Genomic DNA, 9,928 nt, shown 5'->3' on the forward strand with positions numbered 1-9,928 from the left:
CCAAGGTAAGTTTGGATTAGAATATCTTTTTGAAAAGTTATTTTTTAGAATCACAATTGTGTTGCACAAAGAAAATTTTCTAATAGTTTGCTGACCACTGGTCTCTGATTTAACCACTGAAGGTAGTCCTAACTACTTATGATGACAGAATGCATCCTATAAGCTCTAATAGTAAATAAGCATAAATATTTGTTACATAAATTAATACAAATAAATATTATAGCCATAGTATTTTTGAACTTATATTTCAAGACTCCAGAATCCTCCATCCTGACCATAATTTGCTCTGCTTCCATCAATTCCACTCCTTTTTACCATGATTGCTACTCATCATCATCATAATCATCCATCCAAATCCCCGAAGGCTTAGCCATTGTCAGTTCTTCAGCCCATCTGGCCTCCTCTGGATTCGCTTTCTTTCCCAGCATGGGCATCTACCGCTACCATTTTTTCACCTGTGTGGTCAGTTTCTTGGTCCACCTTCTTTTCCATTTAACTTGCCTCACCAGTCCCTCCCTCCAGATTTAGCCGAAAGTCCTTTCTTTCTATACTCCAGCATCCAGGGTGAAGAAACTGACAGAAGCATCTGGGTTGAAATAACAAATGGATAGTTTCCAGCCACACCTGGGCCTTTTCAATAAATTGCCACATTTCTTTTAAAGGGACATTATTTTTTCACCTACAGGCTCTCAAAGGTAAAGCCTTTTGATATTTGTCTCTTTATATATTTAGAACACAGAGGAGAACATATATTTTCTCCTAATTATTTGAGATGACAGTGGAGGTTGTTTCAGTGAAATGCATTTTAACTGCAGATAACCAAAAATGTCTACAAATCAGCTTAAATGATAGGAAATATCTGATGTCACATAAGAAATCTGAGGAAGCACAGCCCACAGGGATGTTTGATGTAGTGACTCAATAAAGTCAACAGGCTGGGTACAGTGCCCCATGCCTGTAATCCCAGCACTTTGGGAGACCAAGGCAGGAAGATCACTGGAGGCCAAGAGTTTGAGACCAGCCTGGGGGCAACATAGCGAGTCCCCGTCTCTACAAAAAATTAAAAAATTAGCTGGGTATGGTGGTGCTTGCCTGTAGTTCCACCTACTCAGGCTAAAACAGGAGTATCCCTTGAGCCCAGGAGTTACAGGTTGCAGTGAGCCATGATCACAGCACTGCACTCCACCCTGGGTGACAGGGCGAGATCTTTTCTCCAAAAAATAATAATAAACAAAGTTATCAAAGACCTACATTATTTTCACCTCTCTGCTATCTTCATTGTGTTGTCTTTGCCCTCAGGCTGGTTCCTCATGGCCCCAAATACTGCAGGAGTTCCAAGTATCACGTCTAGATGTTATAATGTCCAGAGAATAAAGTGAAACATCTCAGTATACTTCCTTCATAAGAACATGAAATACTCTCCCTCCCTGAAAACCACTGACTGACTTTTCTTATGTCTCATTGAGTAGTTTTGGATCATATCCCTTTTCCTAAACCAATCACTAACAAGGGATTTCCATAATTAATTTCAACATTTATCTGAGGGTATCAACCACAGAGATTACAACCTGGACTATCAGGATCTGTCTCAAGAAAGTGTCATTCTATCAAGTTTATATACACTTTCTTTAAGATTTTGAACCAATAATTTTTTCAGTCAGCAGGCTTATTAGCATAAAGAAAAATATTAATAGAGTCAATTCAGTAAACATTCATTATATATGAACAACGTGGAAAATGCTGTGCTAGGTACTATAAGAAATAAAAATCAAAATAGGACAGTCTTTCTTCAGGATTTGTTTCCCTAGTAGAGGATCAGGCACATTGATACTGTCATAGAAGGTAGACTTTAATCGTCATATTGAAAACAGTGAGCGATTCATTCTGGCTGAGGTTTTTGTTATACTTAATTCTCTGATTTATGACTCCATAAGCCCACAGACATGCGGTACCCCCAAAGGTTTGAAGGTGAACATTTCCCTCAGTGTTCACATGCGTAGAGCAGTTCTCCAAATGGCTGCCCTAATTTTCACACCACACACATCGGTCTAACATCATCCACAGGCCCAATAATGTTTTATTTTCCAACAGACTGTGGGGTAAATGGCACCTTTTAAATGTTCCAGGCCAGGCGCAGTGGCTCATGCCTGTAATCCCAGTACTTTGGGAGGCCAAGGTGGGAGGATCAGTTGAGCCCAGGAGTTCAAGACCAGCAGGGTCAACATGGTGAGACCCCTGTCTCTACAAAAAAATAAAAAATTAGCCTGATGCGGTGGCACATGCCTGTAGTCCCAGCTACTTAGCAGGCTGAGGTAGGAGGATCCCTTGAGCTCAGGAGGTGGAGGCTGCAGTGAATTGTGACTCCAGCCTGGGCCATGGAGCAAGAACCTGTCTCAAAAAAACACCCAAATGTTCCAGAGCATCGAGTCAGGATTAGCTGCCATTTCTAGAAAATGACAAGAGGCCTGTTTTTTAAAAGTGACTCTACTCTGGAAATTGTCACATGGAGAACTGGAAGCAGAGATTTTATGAAATTCCCATGCTTTAAAAGAATCAAGAGGAGGTTAAAAAAAAATTAAAAGATTTTACCAAATCACATTGGAGGACAAACCTTTACAGGGAAACTTTGGTTGCTCCTCCTTTGTGTTGGCTACCAAGTTTTTTTGTAAGATATTAATAAATTTTCTTGTTCTAAATCCATAAATGCTCATATTTTAAAAGAGATGGCTCTTACGGGTATTATTTTATATTATATCCCCTCTCTGAAAATCTCTCAACATTGAGAATAAAACTTAATGGATGAAATTTATTTACTTATTTATTTATTTTATTTCATTTTATTTTTTTTGAGACAGAGTTTCACTCTGTTGCCCAGGCTGGAGTGTAATGGTATGATCTCAGCTCACTGCAACCTCCGACTCCGGGTTGAAGCAATTCTCCTGCCTCAGCCTCCCTAGCAGCTGGGATTACAGGAATGCACCACCACACCTGGCTAATTTTTGTATTTTTAGTAGAGATGGGATTTCACCATGTTGGCCAGGCTGGTCTCAAACCCCTGACCTCAAGTGATCTGCCCACCTCGGCCTCCCAAACTGCTGGGATTACAGGTGTGAGCCACCGCATCTAGCCAAGAATAAAACTTAATAGATCAAATTTATTTTTAAAAATCCGTTTATTTCCACCTCTGCTAAATCAAAGCTACTTTACTGAGCAGGTGGCTATCTGATTCTGTCATCTTATTAGCAGACACCAACCAAGAGGAGTTATGTGATACCCAGAGGAATATTAAACTGAAGAAATAAGGGCCACCGAGGGCTCATCTGTAGGCAGCTCTTTGAAGTTCCTCTCTGGGCCCAACTTTCCTCTGGCAGATTGGTAGGAGATAGCTGTCTTCACAGTGCACGTTCCCCTACCATTTCAAACACTCTTGACTAAATCTTAAACTACTCACTAGTTGTTGATTGTAAATCCATTTGCTTTTATTGTGTAGCACAATGCATGTTTATTGTAGAAAAAGCAAAAAAAAATACAAATAAGGAAAAATAAAGTATGTAATTCCAATTATCCAAAGGCAATTACCGTTAATGCCTTCGTATATATGGTTCCAGGTTTATCTGTGAGTCAAAAGATTTAACACTATAGTTGAAATAGCTGAATAGTATTCCATTACATAGATATACATCAATTTAACAAATTGTTATGGTTTTCACAGCTATAAATGTCCATCTTCTCTTATTACAAATAGCCATTTCAAAGAATATGTCCAGTACTCAGGATCTGTGCATCTCCTAATTATTTCCTTTAAAAAGTCTATATTTTATGCTCAATACCACTAATCATTAGGGAAATGCAAATGAAAACCATAATGAGATACCATCTCACACTAGTCAGAAGGGCTTTTATTAAAAGGTCTGAAGATAACAGATGCTGGTGAGGTTGTGGAGAAAAGGGAGTGCTTATACACTGCTGGTGGGAATGTAAATTAGTTCAGTCACTGGACATTTCTCAAAGAACTTAAAATAGAACTACCATTCAACCCAGCAATCTCACTACTGAGTATATACCCAAAGGAATATAAATCATTCTACCATAAAGACACATGCACACTTATGTTCATCACAGCACCATTCACAATAGCAATTGCATGGAATCAACCTAAATGACCATCAGGTGGACTGGATAAAGAAAATGTTGGGCCAGGCAGAGTAGCTCACGCCTATAAACCAAGCATTTTGGGAGGCTAAGGTGGGCGGATCACTTCAAGTCAGGAGCTCATGACCAGCCTGGCTAATATGACAAAACCCCATCTCTACTAAGAATAGAAAAATCAGCCAGGCATGGCGGTACGTGCCTATATTCCCAGCTACTGGGGAAGCTGAGGCACGAGAAACATTTGAAGCCTGGGAGGTGGAGGTTGCAGTGAGCTGAGATGGTACTACTGCACTCTAGCCTGGGTGACAGAGCAAGACTCTATCTCAGAAAAAGAAAAAGAAAGAAAATGTGACACATATAACACCATGGAATACTACACAGTCACAGAAAAGAACAAAATTACATTCTTTGCAGCAACATGGGTGAAACTGGAGGCCATCATCCTAAGTGAATTAACACAGGAACAGAAAATCAAATACTGCATGTTCTCCCTAATAAGTGGGAGCTAAACATTGAGTACACCCAGGCTAGAGTGCAAAGGCACCATCTCAGCTCAAACATGGACACAATGAAGGGAATAATAGATATGGAAGCCTAACTGAGGGTAGAGGGTGAGAGGAGGATGGTGATTGAAAAACTACCTATCAGGCATTATGCTGATTACTTGGGTGACAAAATTACCTGTATACCAAACCCCCAAACACGTAATTTACCCATGTAACAAATGTGCACATATACCCCTTGAATCTAAAATGAAAGTTGGAAAGAACAAAAAGTCTACATTTTAAAACATTAGATTTTTCCACACTTTTTTTCTATTTGTTTAAAAAGGAGAGAAAGGATAAAAAAAGAGCTAGAGAATCTTTAAAATTCACATTTGGCATATGTGAATATGGCTATGTTTTATGATCATTTATTTGCAGTTTTTAAGCTGTATACTTCCAAAAGGTTATTGATATTGGTTACAAGCAAATTTATGTACATGCATGCAGCAAAACACTAAAGGTAAAGAGATGAGAACGCACATAAAGAGGAGAGTAATGGTGTAAGGAAGGAGTAATGAGTTAATTTTAATATCAGGACAGCCAAGGAAAAAAAGGAAGCATTACAGGTGAGGCGATTCTCATTGTCTGATAAAAGGAAGCACACTATTTCAAAAGAGTCTTTTTTTCTAGCACTACACTAGTGATACAGTAATATATCCCATGTGTCTTTACATAAAGGCATTGGTCAATGAATTTTTTTCATCCAACATTTCTTTATAAAGCCAAGGACACAATATTAAATTTCATTTCAGGAAAAACATTTTTATAGGAAAAGCTAACATAGTTCAAGTAGATATCTTGTGATCTAACTTGTTACAAAGAAAGAACTTAGACTAACATATAACAACGTTCCCATATGTGGTTTTCCTCCAACAGCTCTCATTTCAACCATACATTTGGCAGAAGCTAATTAACTGGGGACTCCAAAACTGCCTGATGGAGAGTCAATACTGATCTCAAATCTTTGAATTTGTTTGAAAGCCTACATAACTACTAAGGTGAGCCCCATAGAGCAAAATGTAGATGACTGGGATTAGAAATTCTTGTCAATGAGCTTCCTTGACCATAAAAGAATCTGAGGGTAGTTTGGGTAGAAAGAAGGTTGCCAGCTCAAAAGCCCTCAGGTGTCACTAAATGCATAATGGAGCCAGGTGTGAACAATGGCAAATTGAAGCTGCTTAGCCAAAGACACTGAAAACATACAAACATTCAAAAGTATAAAAACACTGTTGGGCCAGGCACAGTGGCTTACACCTATAATTCCATCACCAGGGGTCCGAGGCTGGTGGATCACCTGAGGTCAGGAGTTCGAGGCCAGCCTGGTCAACATGGTGAAACTCCCATCTCTACTAAAAATACAAAATTAGCTAAGCATGGTGGCAGGCACCTGTAATCCCAGCTACTCAGGAGACTGAGGCAGGAGAATCAGGAATAGAAATCATTCTACCATATATTGTATATATATATATATATATACACACACACACACATATATACATATATGTGTGTATATGTGTATATATGTGTGTGTGTGTGTGTGTGTGTGTGTATGTGTATATATATATATAGAGAGAGAGAGAGAGGAGGCGGAGGTTGCAATGAGCTGAGATTGCGCCATTGCACTCCAGCCTGGATGACAAGAGTGAAATTTCAACTCGGGGAAAAAAAAAAAACACTGTTGCAACCAGTCTCCTGGTAGAACTTGGTATGCAGGCAGCCAGTTGGTATACCTGCTGACAATAACTGACTTGGAGCATTAGCGCTTCCTGTTGAGCCAACCAGAATGAGTTCTCTACAAAATGTACAGCCAAGTTCCTGAATAAATATACTCACTATTTGAATATTGGAATCCATCAGCCAAGAACACCTGTTTTAGTTCTTTTAACAGTAGTAGGCAATCAGGGTGAAAGGCTCCTCCGAATCCATGATAGCGCCTCACGTCCTCAGTTTAGAGAAGTTTGTTTTTCTATTTGCTGTAACAAAAGGATATGGATTACCTTAATATAAATAATAAGAATCAGACTATTGGTTTATGTTGATAAGAAGAGTGAGTAGAACATAGCTCTCTTTTATCTGCAATGGATCAGAGCACCCCATCATATCCATCTTGATTCTGGTAGGGGTATTATGAAGAATTCATACGCACTAGAAAGGCTCAGCCATCTTGGCTTTCTTGACTTCATAATTTAGCCATGCTTTGGCCAAATTGCTGAAAGATAGTAATATTTAGGTACACAATAAATTTAAGGGAGACGCGTTCACTCTTAACCTTACTTGAGGGTCAAGGCAAATATTTCCAGAAAAATGACCCATGGGAAAATGATCTTTGAGTAAAGATTTTCTATGCCTCAGTGTTTTGCAGAGTCAATTCTAGGCATTCCATTCTTTCAACACTATCAACAAATGGGTTTTTGAACATGTGACTTATTTTTAAAACTGTAAAGATTTTCCTTAAATTGTATTCAAATAAGTCCTAGCCAAGTTAATATACATTAATACTTCTGTACTGCCCTTAAGAATAAATTCATACAAAAACACCTATTAACATAGAACTTTCCTTCATCTTCACCTTTGCTTTTACTCAATTTTTTTCAAGAGTGTTGACCAGCACTATTGCTACTAGCCACATATTATTGAAATTTAAATCAACATTAAAATTAAATTAAAAGCTCAGTTTCTTTCCGCATTTTCAAATGTTCAATGACCACATGGGTATAGTGGATACTATATTGGTCTGCACATATATAGAACATTTTCATCATCACTGAAAATCCTACTGGAGACCCATGATTGAGATAAGAGAAAAAGCAACTGAATATTTGCCCATAAAGAAAATGACATGGAAATTTGCTGGGAGAAAACAATTTGCTTATAAATATACCTGCCGATTGAGAAGTCACAATTTGTTGGAGTTCAATTACAAAATTATTTTTGTCTTTCAACTATGTCCACCAGCAACACTGGATCAAATTTGCTTTTCCAGCTGGGTGACTGCTGCCTTAACAATGTCTTAGGATGATTCTGTAGTCATTTTTAGTTACTAAAACAGTGTCAACAATCTTTTTTGTTCCAATAATTAAGACTCAATGTGGCTAGGCACATTGGCTCACACCTATAAATACCAGCACTTCGTGAGGCCAAGATGAGAGGATCAGTTGAGCTCAGGAGTTCAAGATCAGCCTGGGCAACATGGCAAGATCCTGTCTCTACAAAAAAATTAAAAATTAGCCCAGTGTACCTGTAGCCCCAGAGGCTGAGGTAGGAAGATTGCTTGGGCCCAGGAGGTTGAGGCTGCAGTGGGTCATGATCTGATCCAGCCACTGCACTCCAACCTGGGTGACAGAGTGAGACCCTGTCTCAAAAAAAAGACCCAATGCCATTAAATTTTTAATATTTGAATGTCACACTCGACCCAGAACTCTTGTCCTCTCTTACCACTTCCCCTACCTCACGCAAGCTTTAGTGTTTGAAGTGAAGGAGGAAGGCGTGGTTTGTCTCTGAGACACTTTTTATTCCTTCTTTTTTAAAAAACTTCATTGTTTGAATTGACACATAATTGAAATAATATTCACAGAGTATATAGTGACCTTTTGATACTATATCATGATCAGGGTAATTAGCATATTCATCATCTCAAACATTTATCATCTCTGGGAACATTCAATATCCTCCTTCTGGCTGTCTAAAACTATATTATTGTTAACTATAGTCATCCTACAGTGCTTTATATAGAACACTAGAACTTATTCCCCATCTACCTTTAATTTTGTATTCTTTAACAAATCTTTCCATTGCCCATGTCCCTCTTCCCTTCCCAGCCTCTACTATCCTCTGCTATAGTTTTTACCTCTAAGAGTTCAACTAATTTTTAGCTTCCCCATGTGAGTGAGAACATACTGGGGTTTAACTTTCTATTCCTGGCTTATTTCACTTAGCATAATATCCCCCAGTTCTACACATGTTGCTGTGAATGACAGGATTTCTTTCTTTTTGTGGCTGAATAACATTCCATGGTGCACCATGTGGTTCTTCTTCTATTGATGGACACTTAGGTTGATTCCTATCTTGGCTATTGTGAGTGGTGCTGCAATAAACACGGAGGTGCAGATGTCTCTTTTATATACAAATTTCCTCTCCTCTGGATAAATGCCCAGGGACATTTGCTACCATGGATTCGGGGACAAGATGATGATGGGGCTGAGGCAACAAAATTCTCCTCATGTGATTGTCTCCATGGGAAGACATAGAGTTGGGAAAGGCCTCTACTCTTCTTGTAGTTTAAACTGCCTCCATCTGGTTGTGATGGCCTCCCCTGATGTGTCAGCCTCTACATAAGGGGTGTACTTGTGAAGTTTCACGCTAGACCTATGTGTCCAATATCCTCTCAGTCTCCAAGGGCTTCTCCATTTAACACCTTTTCTCCTTCAACCTTGCCATGAACACATCTTCAAAATCAGGAGACACGGGCCAGAGCATTTCCCTCTTCTTTTCTATTATGAGGGAAGAGAGCTGAAAAGAAAAGCATGTCATACATATAGCAACAGAAGTCTCCAGATTCTAGCTTTGTACCGTGGCAGTCTCATAACCAATGAGGTTTATTCGAGGTGTGATTACTGCTAATTAAAAACTTTTTCCCATACCCCATCATCATGACTTGAAATATAGCTGGCATAGGCAATTTTTGACAGTCTCTATGGAGACTTAACTATCTCAGGTTTAAAAAAAGCTGACAATTTTTTTTTAAGTCTCCAGATTCTGCAGCTAAGTAAGTACTTGAAGGGAAAGGGTGTCACTCTCCTCTTTTTCAAGACACCCCAAACCTTCATGAGCATTTTATCAAAGCTGACTCACTTGGCTCCATTAATGGAAAAGCACCACTGCCACCTTCTCCAAGGACAGACATAGGAGAGAGGACCTCCAACCACAAATTGTGAAAGTTGTTCCTCCAAGTTCCTGGGATGCAGGAGGAAATCAGGGGACAGGGTGAGATGGTAACTAGTGGTAGTAGTAAGGATAAATGCCACTCAGCATGCACTGGCAACTATTAGTGGCTTAGGAATACTTAGTGCCTTGTGTCCTCAGCTTTGGGTTTTAGCCACAATTCTGAGACAACAGGAAAAATCAAACTCCACTTTCTCTTACATATGCAATAGATATTAGAAGCAGCCTTAAATTTATGCCTTAAAATTTCCATCCAAACATAGTAAAGATTTTTAGTCATTTAGAGCTAT

General features: G+C 39.0%; 1 non-coding gene across 1 annotated transcript; it reads left to right on the forward strand.

Moving 5' to 3' along the window:
• Positions 1 to 9,256: 9,256 nt before the first annotated feature.
• On the forward strand, positions 9,257 to 9,397 carry LOC115934527 (U4 spliceosomal RNA). The gene has a single exon (XR_004070300.1). It is a non-coding gene; the product is annotated as a U4 spliceosomal RNA (small nuclear RNA).
• Positions 9,398 to 9,928: the final 531 nt, after the last annotated feature.

This window comes from Gorilla gorilla, chromosome 3 (genome assembly GCF_029281585.2).
Source record: "Gorilla gorilla gorilla isolate KB3781 chromosome 3, NHGRI_mGorGor1-v2.1_pri, whole genome shotgun sequence".
NCBI lineage: Eukaryota > Metazoa > Chordata > Mammalia > Primates > Hominidae > Gorilla > Gorilla gorilla.